General features: G+C 42.3%; 1 protein-coding gene across 10 annotated transcripts in view; it reads right to left on the bottom strand.

Moving 5' to 3' along the window:
- pknox2 (pbx/knotted 1 homeobox 2) overlaps window positions 1-18990 on the bottom strand; it is a 540450-nt gene that overhangs the window by 509372 nt on the left and 12088 nt on the right. Inside the window, exon 1 of one of the 10 annotated variants that reach the window (XM_038779086.1) lies at window positions 2948-2965. The exons of the other annotated variants lie outside the window; for them this stretch is intronic. The gene's annotated coding sequence lies outside the window, so the exon portion shown is untranslated. Of the gene's footprint in view, window positions 1-2947; window positions 2966-18990 lie in introns of those variants that run through there. 10 annotated transcript variants of the gene reach the window in all.

Genomic DNA, 18990 nt, shown 5'->3' with positions numbered 1-18990 from the left:
TAATGAGGTCAGGAGCAGAGATGGAACCCAGCACATGACAGTAAATGGGCTAGTGCTAAGTAAGTGTTCCTTGATAGCTCAGTCGACAATCCCTTCCATCACTTTACTGATGGAGGTGGCATTGGTTGGGTTGGGTTTGCCCTAGTTTTTGTGGATAGGACATATCCCACATTTACAAGATGCACGTGTTGTAGTTGCACTGGAACAGCTTACCTAAAGGCATAGAGAGTTCTGGAGTGCAAATCTTTAGTACCACTGCGGGAATGTTTTCAGAGCCCATAGCCTTTGCAGTATCCAGTGCCTTCAGCCATTTCTTGATTTCACGTAGAGTGAATTAAATTGCTGAAGACTGGATTTGGTGATGGTGGGGACCTCAGGAGGAGAGCAGAGGTGGATGATCCACACAGCATTTCTGGCTAATGGCCTTATCATTTTGATGTGCTGGGATTTCCCCATCATGGAGGATGGGGATATTTGTGGAGCCTCCTCCTCCAGCGAGTTGTGTAATTGTCCACCACCATTCATGACTATTGTTATGTGAGAATACCTTTAAGAAATGAGGGGGGGGGGGTTATCAAAAAGCTATAGTGAATGTCACTTAAGAAATATTTGTCTGCTCAAGTTACTGCAGTGATGTCAGAGTGTGGGTGGAGCTGGGCTGTCTGTCAACTTTTAGTTTCACTTTGAGAAAAGCTTGGGTGTGTCTGGTGTTTTTTGGTTTTGTTTTAGTGTTGGAGCTGCAGCCAGCCAAAGATGGTGTAATTTTGTTATCTCTACCATGTAAAGACTATCTCTTGATCATTTGGTGAATTCAGAGTGATAATTGTTCTTAATAGTGAATTTAAACCCGACGTGTTTCTGTTAAAAGTTTTTTTGTCATATGGATGTTAAAAGGAAAGTTTAAGGATTACTTAGTGATGTATTCTTTGGAGGTTGTATTTGAATTGGTGGTTGCCAAGATGTTTACTGTATGTTTTAAAAAGGTGAACTTGAGTTCATAGAATAAACATTGTTTCGCTTTAAAAAATACTGTTAGATGTCTGCTTCACCACACCTGTAGAGTGGACCATGTGCTCCCCATACCACAATCTAGTAAAAGTAGTGGGTCAGGTGATCTCCATAATATACTTTTGAGTTCTCTAAACCCGGCCCATAACACTATGTAGCATAGATTAGATCAGTTAGTTGGTTGTGGGATCATTTAGCTCTGTCTATCATGTTGCTTTCGCTGTTTGGCATGCAAATAGCCCTGTGATGCATCTTCAGCAGGTTGAGACCTCTGGTATAGCTGCTATTATTCCTTCCTGTGTTCTTCACAAAACCAAGGTTGATCGCCTGGTTTAGTGGTAATAGTAAAGGGGGGTTATGCTGAACCATGAGGTTACAGATTGTGATCGAATACAATTCTGCTGCTGCTGATGGCACAAGAAATTCATGGACGTTCAGTTAGCACAGTGGTAATGTCTCACAACATGATGGGAGAGTATCCTCAATGTGAAGACAAGACTTCATCTCCACATGGACTGTGCACTGGTCACGCTTACCAATACGGGTCAGGAGCAGATGCATCTGCAACAGGTAGACTGGTGAAGACGAGGTCAATTAGTTTTCAGTCTTGTTGGTTCCCTCACTAGTTGCCTGCAAGGTATGACTCCGCGAGTATGGCTACGTCAGGCTGTTGCTTGTCTGGTCTGTGGGGACAGCTCTCCCACTTTGGCACATGCCCGCAGATGTTGGTCAAGAGGACTTTGCAGGGTCAGCAGGACTAGGTATGTCATTATAATTTCCAGTGTTTCGGTGAATGCCGGGTGATCCAGCTGGTTTCATTTTTTTTTTTGCATATTTTCTACAGTAACTGTAACTTAACCCTTGAATCACATGCTTCAGGGTCACGGAATCCAACACTGGAAACTCCAGCATTGCCTTCAAGCTATTTGAGTCAGGGCCCACAGCCTCGAAGCAACACACAGATTCTCCAGTGATCCAAGGCGCTCTCTGACCAATAGAGTGGTTTTCTAAGCCATTATAGAGGGGATTTAAGAGTCAATCACATTGCTGTGAGTTGGAAGTCACACGTAGGCCAGACCAGGTAGCGGAAGCACAGTGGTTAGCACTGTTGCCTCACAGCACTAGTATCCCAGGTTCGATTCCTGGCTTGGGTCACTGTCTGTGCAGAGTCTATGTTCTCCCCTTGTCTGCGTGGGTTTCCTCCGGGTGCTCCGGTTTCCTCCCACAAGCCCCGAAAGACATGCTGTTTGGTGCATTGGACATTCCAAACGCTCCCACAATGTACGCGAACAAGCGCCGGAGTGTGGCGACCAAGGGCTTTTCACAGCAACGTCATTGCAGTGTTAATGTAAGCCTACTTGTGACACTAAGATTATTATAGATTTCCTTCCCTACAGAGCACAAGTGAACCAGGTGGGTTTTTACAACAATCAAAAAAGGTTCATGGTTAGTATTCCCAAAACTAGCTTTTAATTCCTGTTTTATTAACTTAATTTAAATTCCACCAGCTGCCAGGGTGCGATTTAAACACATTTCCCCAGAGCATTCGCCTGAACCTCTGGATTAATAGCCCAGTGATATTACCACACCACCAGAGGAGGAGGCGTTGACTCTTAAATGCCATCTGCAATGACCTGGCAAGTCATTCAGTTCAAGAGCAATTTATGTTGGCCCAGCCAGCAATGCCCACATTCCATGAATGAATTTGTAAAAACCTCCGATTTTTCAGTATTCACAGCAGAAGCAATCCAATTTCCCAGGCGCAGCTGCAGGAGCAGAAAAAGCTCCCCAGCGTTTAGTCAGTGCATGTTTAAAGTACCAATACCACCACACCACTAGGTATTGTGGGTCCCAAGAACAGACAATATAAACGTAGCTAGAGAGAATAAATATCATTGGGACACCACTCTCCTCTGTGATAAGCAATCTGCTGACTCACTGTAGACTTGTACGTGAATAATGGCCAATCAAAACAGAAAATGCTGGAAATACTCAGCAGGTTTACCAGTACCTGTGGAGAGAGAAGCAGAGTTAACATTTTAGATTGATGACCATTCCTAGAACAATTTAGAAATGTAATAAGTTTTAAGGGGGAGGAGCAAAAGAACAAAGAGGAATTTCCAGGGGCAGCCTTTTGGTTAATAAAACAAATGAAATTACATCAGGAACAGGCAGAGCATCCCTCTTACTAAACGACAAGGAATTTAACATTCAATCTGTGGATTATCAGACTTGTACCTGATCTAATCGTCAAACTTCAGTTCGAACAAATCAGTAATAGTGGTGGTCTTAAACATACCTTTGAAAGCACATTACATTTGTGTGGACAAGGATCAATTCAAAATAAAATGCTGTGTTTTGAACATAATCTATTTAATATGGCAAGAACTTAACATTTAACTTTTCTGTTAAATTATACAATGCCGGCCAATTCTGTTTCACTATACAATGCCCATCAATTTGGAAAAATGCATCAGATATCACGACTGCATAATTGGAGATTGCCAAAGTTTCTAAAAGTAGGAGACTAAATCATTGATAAACCTGTGCCCTGCAGACTGGAATTAAAGAGGCATTTCTAAAGGTTATTTTGGAAAGTAGACTAGACTAGAAAAAGCAAAAGACAAAATGACAAAGCTCAATCAGCATTTTGCTGGACTGCTGGCATTAGAAAGGAGCCCTCCAGCATAAACATTTAGAGAAGCACCAACTATTCTCTGCAATACCACTTTAATCCTGCTCAGTGAAATCCAATAACAATTCGACCTGGAAAGGATTTCAACCCTGCACAGGGCAAAAGCATGGTCAAGTAAGAGAGGGAGCAAAATGAACAAGTTGCACAGCCCAGTCACTGCAATGAAATTTCCCAAAAAGCTTTCAGTGGAAGCCCTGAAACATCATGTTGATATCATAACTTAACATTTTAAGGGCAGAATGTGGTGCAGTAGTTAGCACTGGGACTACAGTGCTGAGGGCCCAGGTTCACTGTCCGCATGGAGGTTGCGCATTGTCCCGTGTCTGCGTGGGTTTCACCCCACAACCCAAAGATGTGCAGGTTAGGTGGATTGGCCATGCTAAATTGCCCCTGAATTGGAAAACAAAATAGTATTTTTTAAATAAACAACATTCTTAGTCATGACTCGGTCTTCAGCTCCTGACGTCCTCTGCTAGAGATCATCACTAATTAACAAAAAGTTCAAAAGAAACCAACTGCCATGAGTTCACATGTCTAAAGATGTATACTTTGCTGCTCACAGAAGTTGGAATTAAAAATATGGACAGGAATAGGAGAAGTTATTGTTGAGAATGCTGTAACTATAATATACAGAGAGGTTTTAAAGTAAAAGTAAAGTTGCCATAATCCCAGACGCCCATAGGCTGCTTTCCCCTTTGATGGGGAGAGCGGACAGGTGGTGATATAATCACAGGATCACTACACAGAGGAGGAGGTGAAGGGTAAGGTTGAGAAGACAGGGCCTTATCTCAGCTGATACAGGAATTGAAACCAAAAAGTTTCTCATGGGCGGAGCAGGGAAAAAGCTACACAGTCAGAGATTGCACCTCATGACGATCGGGGATGGTTCAATGTTATGGCAAGGATGGAAACCAGATGGAAGAGATTAAATGTGTTGGGATGAATGGATTTTGCAAGTGACAGATATGAAATGGCATATACTTAATGTTAAATCAGGTATAAAAGGAGGCAGAAATTACTGATTTCATCCACCCAGATATGCCAACTGTTACAGAATGCATGCAAACCCATTCTATTACAGCCAGCAGGAGACCTGGCTGAACAAGTGCCACTAATTCCTAAACTAAAGGGTTGACTTTTCATTCACAGTGGTAACTTTAATTTGTGGTTTAATGGACCAATCCTCAATGGACACACTCTTTACATGCACCAACTTCAGAAATTGGAGCGAGTGTCAAGTCCAGTAACTGTAACTTAACCCTTGCATCACATGCTTCAGGGTCAGGCAATCCAACACTCGAAACTCCAACACTGCCTTACTGCCTTCAAGCTATTCGAGTTGGGGCCCTCAGCCTCGAAGCAACACAGATTCTCCAGTGATCCAAGGCGCTCTCGCACCAACAAAAGTAGCATGGAATGTGTAGCCAATACACACTAGCAGCTACTGGGCAAAGTTTAAGAAATGAAAGACTGAATTTTAAAAATGCCAGGAAAAGAAATGGATGTCTGTAATTTGGGTGTGGCAAGTTACTGATCTAATCCATGTATTTTCACTCACCCTCCATCCTGCCTAAATTTCCTTCCCTTCTTTCTGGTAAGTGGCGACTCCTCTCTGCCACCTCCCTGGTACCTTACTCAAATGGTCAAGGTTCATGGTATATTAGACTGTGGAGGTCAGTGTAACTGACCTTGAACATGCTCAAATCCAGCTTGTGTTCTTACACACTTCCCAAGATGGATCACTGAATAACTGAGGAGCATAAACTCACAACGGGTTTCACACTAAACTCATTTGACAGATACTGACCCCTTCTGTTGAACCTTTAGCTTTCTCATAGCCAGCAGTAGCAAAGGTCATAGGGCCTTCCTGGTCAGCATGCTTTACCATTGCACGTGGTTCAATGATCCTGAAGGACACATCTGTCCCTCACACCAGCTCTACATGAAATAAGATACTACTGTGTGTGTGTTGGAGATGGAGGGGTTAATCTAGATCAATACAGCTCTTTTGTAGTCCATCATACATTGGGGCAGACAGAGAATTGTGACAGGGCAGTGCATAACCCGAAGTAGCGGGACTAAATAATGTCCATAACAAAATAAAATCTCTTAAATATTGGTGATCAAGGATAGGAGTTATTTTTGTTTTAAATGAATAATCATCAATTCTGTCTACGTAAAGTGGAGGCTTGAACAACAAAATTATTTGGCTCTCTTTTTGCACTATCCTCACTACTTCCTGGACATTGTCATTAGTTGAATTTGGTATTTAATATGTTGAAATTATAACAGAAATGAGCATAACATCACAAATAGACTTCTGTAAAAACCCTGAACAAAAATTGAAACATTCAAAGAAAGCAAAATTCTGCTCAGAGATTTCCGCAATCAACTGGACAGTATGTGTGGGGTATGAGAATGAGGACAGGAACTGCCAAATTACAATGACCCATGGTCAAATAGCTTGCTAACATAAGTGGTCAAGAGGAAACACCAGAAGGCTAACTGCATCCACGGAATTGTATCTCAGCAGGAGCAGCACCATTAGGAGAGCAAACAAAAACATTGTGATCCTGACCGGAAGACTCAAGTCTCCTTTCAGCTCAGACTCTTAATGTTTACCCAGAGAGACCACAGAGACTTGCCAAAAATTCTGCATCAATGCAGAACCAAATCTGTGCTGGCTGCCAACCGAAGAGACACCAGAGAAGCAGACAACGAGTAGGAACTAACACTCTCATCGTTATTTTATCGGTGGGGTGCCTGTCCACAATAATAGTGTTTTCAAACTGCAGTAATGAAACACGTTTTCCTGGAACAAAATAGATTATATCACCAAGAAAAATCAATCTAAATAAGAAAAGACAGGCTGACGCTTAAATTACTTCTGGTTTCATCTGAAAGGTTCTTCTAACAGAGAGTGAGGAAAGGATCAGCTCAGATGTGATCCTCCACAATCAAATAGGTTGCCGACGTTGTTGTTCAGGTGAGGCAGATAGTTGTCGGCAGCACGGTAGCATTGTGGATAGCATAATTGCTTCACAGCTCCAGGGTCCCAGGTTCGATTCCGGCTTGGGTCACTGTCTGTGCGGAGTCTGCACATCCCCCACCCCCCCCCCCCGTGTGTGCGTGGATTTCCTCCAGGTGCTCCGGTTTCCTCCCACAGTCCAAAGATGTGCAGGTTAGGTGGATTGGCCATGGTAAATTGCCCTTAGTGTCCAAAATTGCCCTTAGTGTTAGGTGGGGTTGCTGGGTTATGGGGATAGGGTGGAGGTGTTGACCTTGGGTAGGGTGCTCTTTCCAAGAGCCAGTGCTGACTCGATGGGCCGAATGGCCTCCTTCTGCACTGTAAATTCTATAATTCAAGGGAATTGTACCTCAGCAGGAGTCAGCACCATCAGGCAGTCATCCCTCAGTACTGTACTGGAGTGTCAGCCTACATTTTGTGGAGTTGTACTTTAACCCACACCATCTGACTTTGAAGTGAGGATGCTACAACTGGTTAATAGCTAGAAAGGGAGGTCAGTGGGAAAAACGCAACTGTCAAATACTCATCCCCCGTATTTTGCTCTTCTGCTATGGCATAGTGACATACTCAGTGGGAATAAGGCCAAACAACACAAGTAACACTAATTCACATTCATTTTTGTAAACTGCGAGATTAAGTTATCAGAGGAATCAAAGAGTGTAATGATATGGTGCCTCAGGAAAGGTTGAATCCACCAAAACCAGCAGGTAACAGGAGCATGGATGATCGAGATTCTGTTATAAATTTATTCCAAAACATCTGGAAGCAATGGAAACAATTCCTGGCACATAGAGTTAAAATAAAATACTTCCAAAAACAAATTAAAATAAATCCATTGGCACACCAACATACTTCTGAAAACAGAAGTACAGGCTTACAAAGTTCTGCTATTGTGCTCATCAAATTTTACAATGTCTGGAGCACTGATCTCTGCACTAAATACTTTATTCATCACTGTACTTGCACCTATATACGCAGTGCTGGTGGCAATATCCCAAATAGAATTCACAACATGCATACAGATAAACAAACTTACATTTATATAACCCTTTTAACAAACTCGGGAATTCCCACAACACTTTACAGGAAAGTGCTTCTGAAATGTAGTCACTGTTGTAGGGAGCACAGCAGGCAACACTCACACTAAATCCTACAAAGAGTAAAGTAATAAGTGACCAAACACCCCACTTTCAGGATATTAGTTGAGAGATAAATGTTGGCCGGGATGTTGAGGGGAACTTCACTGCTCTTCTTTGAAATACTGATGCAAGATCTTTTTAAATACACCCGAGGGAGCAGGCAAGCCTTGGTTTAATTTTTTCATCTAAAAGACAGCACCTCCAAAAGTGCAGCACTCCCTCAGCACTGGAGTACAGTACAACACTAAGAGAGCGAGTACAAATGTTTAAACAAAAAAACTTCATGTAGTCTTTATCTCTGCCATAAATAAAGCTGATTTAATACTCCCGCTTTATACCCCAAGATCACAGCAGTGTACACATTATGTTCTTTGCAAGGCTCTCAGCAAAAGTGAAAAAAACATTAATTCAGATTTGCCTTACAAGCACTTTATAGGACAAAGTAGGTGAGGCAGTGCACTTTCATCTCTGGAACCTGCAAAAAATCCAATTCAAATTGATCAGATGAAAGATTTCTCTCTTGCTACAGTATTCCATGGAATGTATTTAAGCAGCCTAAGTCAGTTACAGTGCACACTGACACACAGAAGAAGAAAAATCAGTGCAAAATGGAATCAAATTCATGATTTGACTCAGACAAGCAATAAAAGATGGCTGGTGCAGAAAGTGGAAATGACTCACTGGTGCAATACAGATACTTTGTTAAGGTTAGGTTTACACCAATTACTGTGTTAGCGTAGGGCATGTACAGCTTTACCTCAGTCAATTCATTCGGAACCTAGCCTGGCATCATTCACAAGCAGCTAATCTGGAACAACTCACACTACACCAAATCTGGTAATGCCCAACGGGGAAATGTAGAGGGAACTTTTATTTCCATCCAATTAAGACAATATGCACTTATGATTTCAGTAAGAGTACTCAGTAGGTCTGGCAACTCTCGTTTCCCACAGTTGCTAACATTTCACCTCAAACATTAACTCTTCTTCTCCTTTCTCCACAGATACTGCCAGACTAGAGTTTTTCCAGCATTTTATGCTTTTATTTGTTTTCCAGCATCCTCAGTTTGCTATAGTGGATTTCAGATTTTGATTTTCAATATTTCTTCACAATGCAGGCCAGCATTTATTGCCTTTGAGAAGGTAGTGGTGAGCTGCCTTCCTAACTTCTGAAGTCTGTGTGGTGTAAGTACACCCACAGTGCTGTTAGGGAGGGAAAGATTGTTTGATGGAACAGGGAGAAGATTGGAGAAACATCAGCTCTTCATTTTCAAGGAAGATAACTGAACGATGGTCATATTAGGAGGTATACCAGCAAACAATTGCCCAAGCTAAATTGTGACAGTGCGACAAGGAGACACAAGGTAAAGAATAATTTGGGTGATGTCAAACGTTCTTCAAGTGAAGAATTACCATCAACACAATCAAGGGATTCACAGGGATGAAGGCAAAACAAACAGGAAGCAATTAAGAAATGATTAAAAGTTCGAATAGTAGAGTGGGGCTTGAGGTCTCACTGCCTGGCTGAGTTAGTAGGGGCTGAATATCACATTCAATCAGGACAGTCAAAGCAGTAGAACATCAGATTGGACTGGAGACTTGAGAGAAATAAACGTCATATTTTGAAGACAGTTGAGCCAAAAATAACCTAATAATTAAAAAGGAAAATAAAAATGACATTTCAGGTACTTTACCCCATTCACCCCAAGGGGAGACCCAAATCCTTACATTCAAATCCTCCTGTGTACAGCCATTCTCCTTGATTCAGCAGCATTTCTAGACCACTGCTGCTTCACTCTACCAACACCCAAAAATGAATTGAAAAAGAAATGGCCAAAAATGAACCGAAAAATAAATGGCTACAGAAATGTCAAAGTATGTAAACTTTTGAAATACAAGCTTAAATTCCCGCAGGGCCCTCACTCCCAAAACTGAAATCCAACCCTCCTTCCATCGCCAGCACGAAAGAAGTACTGCTGTTTAAATAGAGTGAAGAGGAAGAGAAAAAAAAGGGAGATCCTTCAACAGACCCCATGAGAATCAGGACCGAGGCATAATTCTGTTAAAGAGTATTGCAAATCTGATGATAAAGCTGAACAAGGATCTTTTCTCAAAACATGTGGGAACCTCCTGATCTACAGAGATTTTAAACCCTAATCCATCACTTTATTTTTTACTTCCTGATTGCCTCACCACAACCTGAATGCTTGAAGCATTTGGAATGACGTGCTGGAGTTCATTACCATTCAAAGACTTGGAAGAAGGGAGTTCATTACCATTCAAAGACTTGGAAGAAGGTGAAGAACAGAAATGTCTCTTTCAATGTGTGGATAATGTGGCCAAACAGAACGTTGGGATAGATAATCAGGTCTGTTTCATGCAGGTCTACGGAATTTGCTAAAGTTTCACTGATCCACCATGTTACAGCATTGTTACCAATATCAGAACAATTTATCACTTACCTTCTTGAGAGGCTACTCGTTTACCCATGACATTGTGCAACATGCATGGTGTAAAATTCCTCCAGTGAATAAGGACACATTACTGTCCTCTTAAAATCTAATTCAAACTATTGGAATTTATTAAGCAAAAACAACAAAAGAAAAGCAGACTGAATCTTCAAAGCAGGAGACAAATGAATGGGTTTTTAAAGTAGTTAAAAATCAGACCACAATAGTTATAACACAATGAAACATCAAAACTAAATTTAGATAACATTAATTGGAGTCTCACAAAAGTACAGCTAATAACAGCAGCACGAATACACAAGTCTACAACTCCAATGCTGGGCTAACGGAACTGGTTTTAGCAATTTACACACACACAGAGCAGTGGTGCATTGACGCAGAGCACCCACAATCAAAACCACAGATGCACCAAATGGAGAACCACTTACTGTGAAGAGATTAGAAAAGCACAGACTCAAGCCCAGAAAGGCAATGGCGGGTAGATCTCAAAAGTGTTTAAAACTATTAAATATCATAGATTAAGTGACCCCAGATTATTGTTGCAAAGCCAGTCAAGCGAGCAAAACCAGAGCACTCAGGATCGGCAACAAGATTTTTTTTTAAAAGACGATACCATGCGAATCTTTACTCAAAAGGGCATATTTTGAACAGTCAGACAGGTTATGGAGGTAAAAAGTTACTCACACAAATGTTTTAATGGAAAGTCTGGGTGTGAAAACAATGAGCTCAAATGAACCAACTAACTGACTTTAGCTATTCCTAGACTTTACTTGGTGTGTTTGGAACTTTTCAACCCCGTTGCTGCAGACTGTGGTGTCCTACTGTTGAATTTCAAGAGATTGGTTCTCGGGTAATTTGTTAAATTGGAACAGATCAGGTGTCCCTCTCTATGTTGGAATCTCCTGCTTACAAAAGGCATTGTTGCGATTGACATTGGCTGCTTGGGCAGCACGATAGCACACCGGTTAGCACTGTTGCTTCATAGCACCAGGGTCCCAGGTTTGATTCCAGCATGGGTCACTGTCTGTGCGGAGTCTGGACGTTCTCCCATGTCTGCGTGGGTTTCTTCCGGGTGCTCTGGTTTCCTCCCACAAGTCCCGAAAGACGTGCTCGTTAGGTGAATTAGACATTTTGAATTCTTCGCCTGCATTGCCAAACAGGGTCTGGAGTGTAGCGACTAGGGGATTTTCACAGTAACTTTATTGCAGTGTTAATACAAGTCTACTTGTGACAATAAAAGTTTATTAAAAAATAATTACTTGCAGCCAGTTTTTGATGGCTTTGCTGTAACCGCCTACAAATAGGTTGTACCGATTTTTGAAAAGTAGACAAAAAAATGGCTGATTCTTCATCGGTGGCTTCATATTGATTCAAACATCCTGTCCTGTGTTGTGGTTAAACAGCTCGAGTGTTGTGGTTGAACAGCTTGAGGGTTCGAGACAATCAGTGCCTTTGCTTTCGAATGATCAATTTGGTGATACGTTTTGAATTGGTTTTAGGAAAGAGCATTGATTCACATCAGTCAGGAATGTTCCTTTCCTGCAGATTGTGGTGAACTCAGTCCAACGTATCAGTTGCCATCCTCCCATTGATTCGGTCTACACCTCCTGCTACCTTAAGAAGGCAGACAGCATTATAATAGACCCCTCCCACCCAGGCTTCGCTTTCTTCCAGACCCTCCCATCAGGCAGAAGTCTGAAGACCCGCACATCCAGACATATGAACAGCTACTTCCCCACAGCTACTAGACTGCTCAACAACTCTCCCCTGGACTGATCTGTTCCCTGCAAGAACACTATTCACAACGCCCTATGCTGCTCTTGTTTGGCCCTTGTTCTGCACTATAACAAATCATTATTTGTTGATGGACCTTTGTCAATGTACTCTGTTGATTATTCTTTTGTCTACTATGTACATACTGTGTACATTTCCTTGGCCACAGCAAAATACTTTTCACTGGCAATAAATATCAATCTTTTGTTCCCTGGAGACAGGTGTGCTTTCAATCCATGAAAGAAGTCAAGTGACCCTCAGGCAGCCATCTTCTCAGCCTGTGTGCCCAGTTTTAAAACATAAAAATTTGTTTGGAGCTCAGAATAGGTCAGGCCAAAACTAGGCATGACATCAGTTAAGCTATATCAGTCTTCCTTTTTACCCTACAGGGAATGGGGACGACCTGGTGGTACATGATTAGCACTGCTGCTTCACAGCACCAGAGATCAGGGTTCAATTCCGACCTCGGGTGACCGTGTAGAGTTTGTACTTTCTCCCACTTTCTCTGCGTGGGTTGTCCTCCCACCATCCAAAAATGTGCAGGTTAGGTGGATTGACTATGCTAAATTGACCCTCAGTGTTGAAAGGCTAGGTGGGGTTTCTGGAGTATGGGGATAGGATGGGAGGGTGGGCCTAGGTTATGGTGTTCTTTCACAGGATTGGTGCAGACTCGATGGGCCAAAGCATCCTTCTGCACCGTAGGGAACCTACGGAACTGTGTCCAAGGGAAAAATCCGTTTCAATGTGCTATTACAGGGTAATATCGTCACGATGCGCAACGTTTCCAATATCGACTCTGTCCATTGCATAAAAGATCCCAGGGTATTATTGAAAGGAGGGGGAATTCTCCCTTTCGCGTAGGCAACATTTATCCCTCATACACTTAAAACCAATTAACTGGCCATGTTTGTGGGGTCTTGCCATGTATTAAATGGGCACCATCTTTCCCTACATTGCAACAGGGACTACACAGCACACATTAATAGCATGAGATCATAAATTAACTCTTGAAGGCGAAGGCAAAGCACATTGGATGCTGGAAATCTGAAATATTTAAAAATGCTGGAAGTACTCAGCACAAGGAGTATCTGTGGAGGGAGTTCATTTTCCAGGCAATGACCTGGCATCAGAGCTGATCAGCTTTAGGAAAGGCAAAGTTCTGTGATAGGTGGGCGATAGGAGTGATTAAATGGCCGAAGGGATGATGGTACAAGGCAGAAGGAGATGGTATGGGACAAGAAACTAAAAATTGGTCTATTCTAAAGGCTCTAAGAATCATCACAAATAGCTGTTGTTCAAAAAACAAATCATGTGAAGCGGTTGATTTCCATGAGATCATAGAAGGTTGTATAGAACCTATTCCCTCCCTGGATGGCCAAGAGCCATTTCCTCTTGTCAAGAAGTAGCAGAGAAAATACTGACATGCATTCTGCTGAACGCCCCCTTTGTGTGGCTGTGTGAATCATCCCAGAGACAGACATAGCTGGAGAGCTTCCACAGGAACTTCTGACATGATCTTTGTTGCTGGATAAATCTTGGAAAAATGCAGGAAAATTACCAGAAACACTTTATTGCATTTATTGACCTGACCCAAGCATTTGAGTAAATAAATTGCAAGTTTTTGTGGATGACCAGATATCACCACAATCCTGTCACTGCTTTAGAATGGTATCCATGATGTGGAGATGCCGGCGTTGGACTGGGGTGAGCACAGTAAGAAGTCTTACAACACCAGGTTAAAGTCCAACAGGTTTGTTTCAAACATGAGCTTTCGGAGCACGGCTCCTTCTTCAGGTGAATGCTTAGAATGGTATGACTGCAACGGTCTTGAGTGGGAGATCTGAAGCGGTTGCCTACAAAATCTGGACCTGTGGTAAGCAAGGCTATGAGATAGCCCCATAGGAACATTATTCACAGCACCCTCTACTGCTCCTGCTCATCTATTTGCTGTGTTTGGTCCTTGTTCCACACTGTAACCAATCACGATTTGTCGATTATTCTTTTTGTCTACTGTGTCTGTACTTTGTGTATTCCCATTTCACTTTACTTCGGTACATGTGACAATAAATCAATCAATCAATCTCCAATCTACCAGACTGTGGTTATTCACCTGAATATTAAATACCATCAACCTCAGTCGCCTGTGTCATAACTAAAGTGACCACTAGAGACAGTTTGATTGCCAGTTTGCACTATCGTTGCGATCTTGCACCAGATTTGCTGCAAGTTAGAGACTCATCTCTTCTTGAATGCTGCCAAAACAAGCTCATATTTACCCAGAACTGGTCAGCCAAATGTTCCAGCTCCTAGAAATATGCTAAAGGAGAAACTGTGCAAGATGTTAAGTGCTTCCCATACCTTGATAGTCACCTCTCCATGCCACCAATGAGGAGTTTCAACACCAGCTCAGCCTTCTACAAACCACAGCAGTGAGTGCTTGACAACAAAAGAGTCAAAAGTCCCGTGCACAGAGCAGTTGTTGTCACCGCATTCTGGAGACACCTAGTCTGTGTATTTGCGACACAAGAGGGCTGGAGAAATTTCATCAGCTATGTCCAAACTGCATCCTCCAGATTCAATGGGAGGACCATCGAACAAATTCTGGTGTCCTTCCTGAAGCCTACTCCACAAGTATTTAGGTAAAACGCCTCTAGATACTGTCCAGAGGGTTATAAAGCATCTCCCCTGCCAAGTCCTATTTTTGCAACTTTCATATCACCAGTGTTCAAGGGAGGAAAAGGACAACACTTCAAGGATACTCTTGAAGCATGACAGCAATGACAGGAAGGAGCTTGCTACCAATCGTTCAAAATGGCAACAACTTGCCTATCAAGTTGCAGCGTGCTTCAAGTTCAAACACCTTAAATGAGGCATGGTCAATGACGAGAAAGAAAGGAATCAAATCCTGCAATCTGAATCCCACGTCCTGTTCCATGTGCCCAAAAATCTGCATGTTGCAATAAGCATGTCCGTTGCATGAAGACCTATCGCAGAAACTCAACTCTGAGTAGGCAGTATCCTGAAATCGAGGGACAGCTAAAGATAACGAGTGTGCCTACTCAAAAGATGAAATGCTATCCCTCAGGCTTACATGGAGCTTCATTAGAACAGAGGCCAAAAGCAGAGAGGTCAGAGTGGGAGTGGGACGTAGAATTCAAGTGAGTGATCGATAATCAGAAGTTCAGATTCAAATGGGTTAATTTTAAATGCTTTATTAACACTGGTGGTAGATCGATCAGTACAAACCTACTTGCCTGTTCATTCAATCATGTGGCTCCTGTCCAGCTCCATTAACTATTTAATTTGAATATTGAAGCTTCTGTATGTTGTCAAGCTCATCTGAAATGGCCATCTTCAAAAAAGCTCTATGCTTCCTTTCATTCCTGTCCAGTCAGAGCTGGGGAAAAGGGGGAGAATTAAAATGATGAGCAGCAGGAAGCTTGGTCATGCTTGTGGACTGAATGGAGCCTCCCCAAAGTTGACATGAACAGCGGATACTGTACATCAAGTTGAAAGAAATACAAGTTTATTACTGTTTCATTTGGAAGGAAGGATTATATGATATAGCATTACTTCATGGCACAAAAATGACAGGCCAAAAGCAGAATTGGTCCAAGAGATTTTAAAAAAAATTTTTTTTTTTTTTTTTTTTTTAAATATAAGTATGGAATTTGTCAGGAAAAAAAAATGATCTGCTTGTCAGAATTTTAGTTCGAAAGGAAACTTTCTTGAACACATTTAAAAAACACATTTTCAACACATGACAACATTTGGGAAAAATTGTCTTAGATGTTTAAAATCACACCATTTCTCATCTCTTCATTCTTCTCTTCTAGGAGTGCCTGCCTTGAAGAAGTTCAAGATTTGTGGCTGCTCACCTTTGTTTTCTATTTATCTTTATTTTCTCAGGTTTGGTCAATTATCTTACGAAAAACCCACTTCCACAACCACATTTCCTTCCTCGGCAATTGTCTCCAGCTTCAAATTAAAAAGAGTCAGAGTCACATGCAGATCTTTGAGCACATGGACAGGACATGGGATCCCGACTGCAGGATTTGATTCCTGTTACAGCACGCAGAGAGATCCTTTAGCCCAACTTATTCCATCCACATGGTTTCCAACTGAAAGAGGTGACATAGTAGCACAGTGGTTAGCACTGTTGCTTCACAGCATCAGGGACCGGAGTTCGATTCCCGGCTTGATTCACTGTCTGTGCGGAGTCTGCATGTTCTCCCAGTGTCTGTGTGGGTTTCCTCCGGGTGCTCCAGTTTCCTCCCATAGTCCAAAGGCGTGCGGGTTAGGTGGATTGGTCACGCTAAATTGCCCTGTAGTGTCCAAAGGTTACTCGAGTTGAGTTACGGAGATTTGGTTGAGGCGTAAGTAGGGTGCTCTTTCAAGGGCCAGTGTAGACTCAATTGGCCAAACAGCCTCCTTCTGCACTGTAAATTCTATGATCCACCCTTTGTGTTTTGATTGCAAATTTCTCCAAGACATCTAGAATTCCTCGGCATGCTGTCAATGACACACTCTGCCGCATGGACACTCATGATAGTTTCCTTGGGCAGCACCGACTCATTCAGTCTCAAGGCTGTCCTGGTCCACATCCTTCACCTCATTCAGTACTTCAAACAAAAAACTTTTCATCTTCCTTCCAGGTATGAAGGATTGCAAACTGCACCAATTCATCTAACTCCCCTCTTGATCCATTCTCCCATCCGCAGTCTGTACTGTTAGGTCCTTCTTTAAAGGTCATCAAGCCTGATGACAGGGGTGCTGCTGTTGTTGTGTGACACACTGACCTCTACTCAGCAGAGGCTAAGACACTTGCCCCAGAACCATTACCAAACATCAAGCCATTGTGTCCAGAACTGTCACTGACCTCATTTCCTCTGGAGATCGTCTCTCCCCAGCATCCAAACTCAGTGCCAGTGCCTCCGCAACCTTAAACAGCATGTGCTATCTGCTTCCCAAAAATCCATAAACAAGACTGCCCTAGTTGACCCACTGCTTCAATCGGTTCCTGCCCCACATTTCTTCCTATCTCAACTCTTTTTTTCCTCCTTGTACAGTCTCTTCACTGATATTCAGTCTGTTTCAATGCCCGACATCACCTTCAATATTTTCCAATTTCCTGGGTCTAACTATTTTCTCTTCACTATGAAAATTCCAATCTCTCCATATCCTCACCACCCTGGTCTCAGAGCTCCCCACTTCTTCACAGAACGGAGGCCCAACCACCATCACCCTCCTCCAAACTGGCCGAGCTTGTTCTCATTCTGAACAACAACTCCTTCAAGTCCTCATTTCCTCCAATAGCTACGGGTAAGCTAGCATGGCTGCCTATTTTGTGGATCACTCATTATTTCAGTCCGACTCAGGCCATCTTCCTCGTATCTTTCTTCAGTACACTGATGATTGTATTGGTGTCCCCTCCTGCTCTCACGACAAACTGAAAAATTTAATGCAAACTGGAAGAAAAGTCAGCTCTTTCTCACCTTCATTGCGTTGTTCTCAGACTCCTCCTTTCCTCGGCTTGTCTCCATTTCTGGAGATTTCTCAGGTCAAAGTTATCACCCAGCATAGCTGACAGGGCCTTACACAGTGTCCAATCAATTTCAAGCACTTTTGCTCTTACACCTTCCCCTTCCTCCCGGACCCACAATAGGGTTCCCCTCATCCTCACCTTTCATCCCACCAGCCTCCATAGTCAACAGATCATCCTCCGCCATTGGTGTGACATTATATTCTAGATCTAGACATTCTACATAAAGGATTAATGTAATAACATAATTGACCACTAGATGGAGCTAGGTGCAGAACTATATAAAGTACTGACTCTCAGGCTTCGGGAAGGGGGCTGGAGAGAGTGCAGAGTTATAGATAGTGTTGTAGAGTGCAGATGACTAGCTTATTGTTTGCTATAGGAGTAAGTGATTAATAAGTAGTGTAATGAATGTTAGCTTTGTTATTGAACTTAGCATCTGTGGTCCTTGCGAACACTACGACATCCATCCTGATAATAAGAATCATAAAGAACACCACATGGTACCAGAAGTGCATGCCTAAAGTATAGCAGTAAGTTTATAAAATCAGATTAGCTTCCAAGAAGAAAAGAAGAACAATCACGCTACTCAGAATCTCAAAGTCCGGATCGTAAGATGGAATGTCTGCAAAAGCTGCCAGAACACTTCAGGACAACCGGTAAACCGAGGCTAAACTGGAAAAATTTCAAACAGCAATTTGAAGTTTATTATCTACCTCCACATTAGAATCGGATCCTGATCATCATAAAATCGCATTTCTCCTAAATTTAGCTGGGCTGCTAGTTATAGAATTGTTTAACTATTTCACTTTGAGAAAGAAGTTGAGGAAAAGAATTATGATAGGGTCATAGAAAGGTTTGATAGCCATTGTCCGCTTCAAAGATATGAAAAGCTGTGTGAATGATTGCAATGGCAAAAAAATATATAACACTGGAAGATTCTATTAAAATATGCTGTGCGGGCAAAGTAACTAAAAATAGATATTCCAAAATTTTAATGCAGGAAATCTACAATGAGGCACAGCTAAAAAAAAAATGAAATAATCGATACAGAAGGCAGCCAGTTTGCACAAGAACACTGGGGGGGAAAAAAAGCGCGCTTCAGAGAATGGACATTTCGCACATGCGCAGTTGAGGAAACACCGTGAACCGGAGGTCGCCGTTCTGCGCATAATGTTACAAGTGTGATGACGTGTACACGTTGTGGCCACACCCACTCAAGGTAAAATGCCTAGCCTTCTGGAAAAAGCTGCATGAAGTGCAGCAAGTAAAACCACTTTGCCTCACAATGCAGAACATTCAGGAAATGAAATTGAAGCGAAGAACTATAGAAGTTTA

This window comes from Scyliorhinus canicula, chromosome 19 (assembly GCF_902713615.1).
Source record: "Scyliorhinus canicula chromosome 19, sScyCan1.1, whole genome shotgun sequence".
In the NCBI taxonomy this organism is placed as follows: Eukaryota; Metazoa; Chordata; class Chondrichthyes; order Carcharhiniformes; family Scyliorhinidae; genus Scyliorhinus; species Scyliorhinus canicula.
Note: the sequence above shows the minus strand (reverse complement) of the source record. Positions and strands in the feature narration are given on the sequence as shown.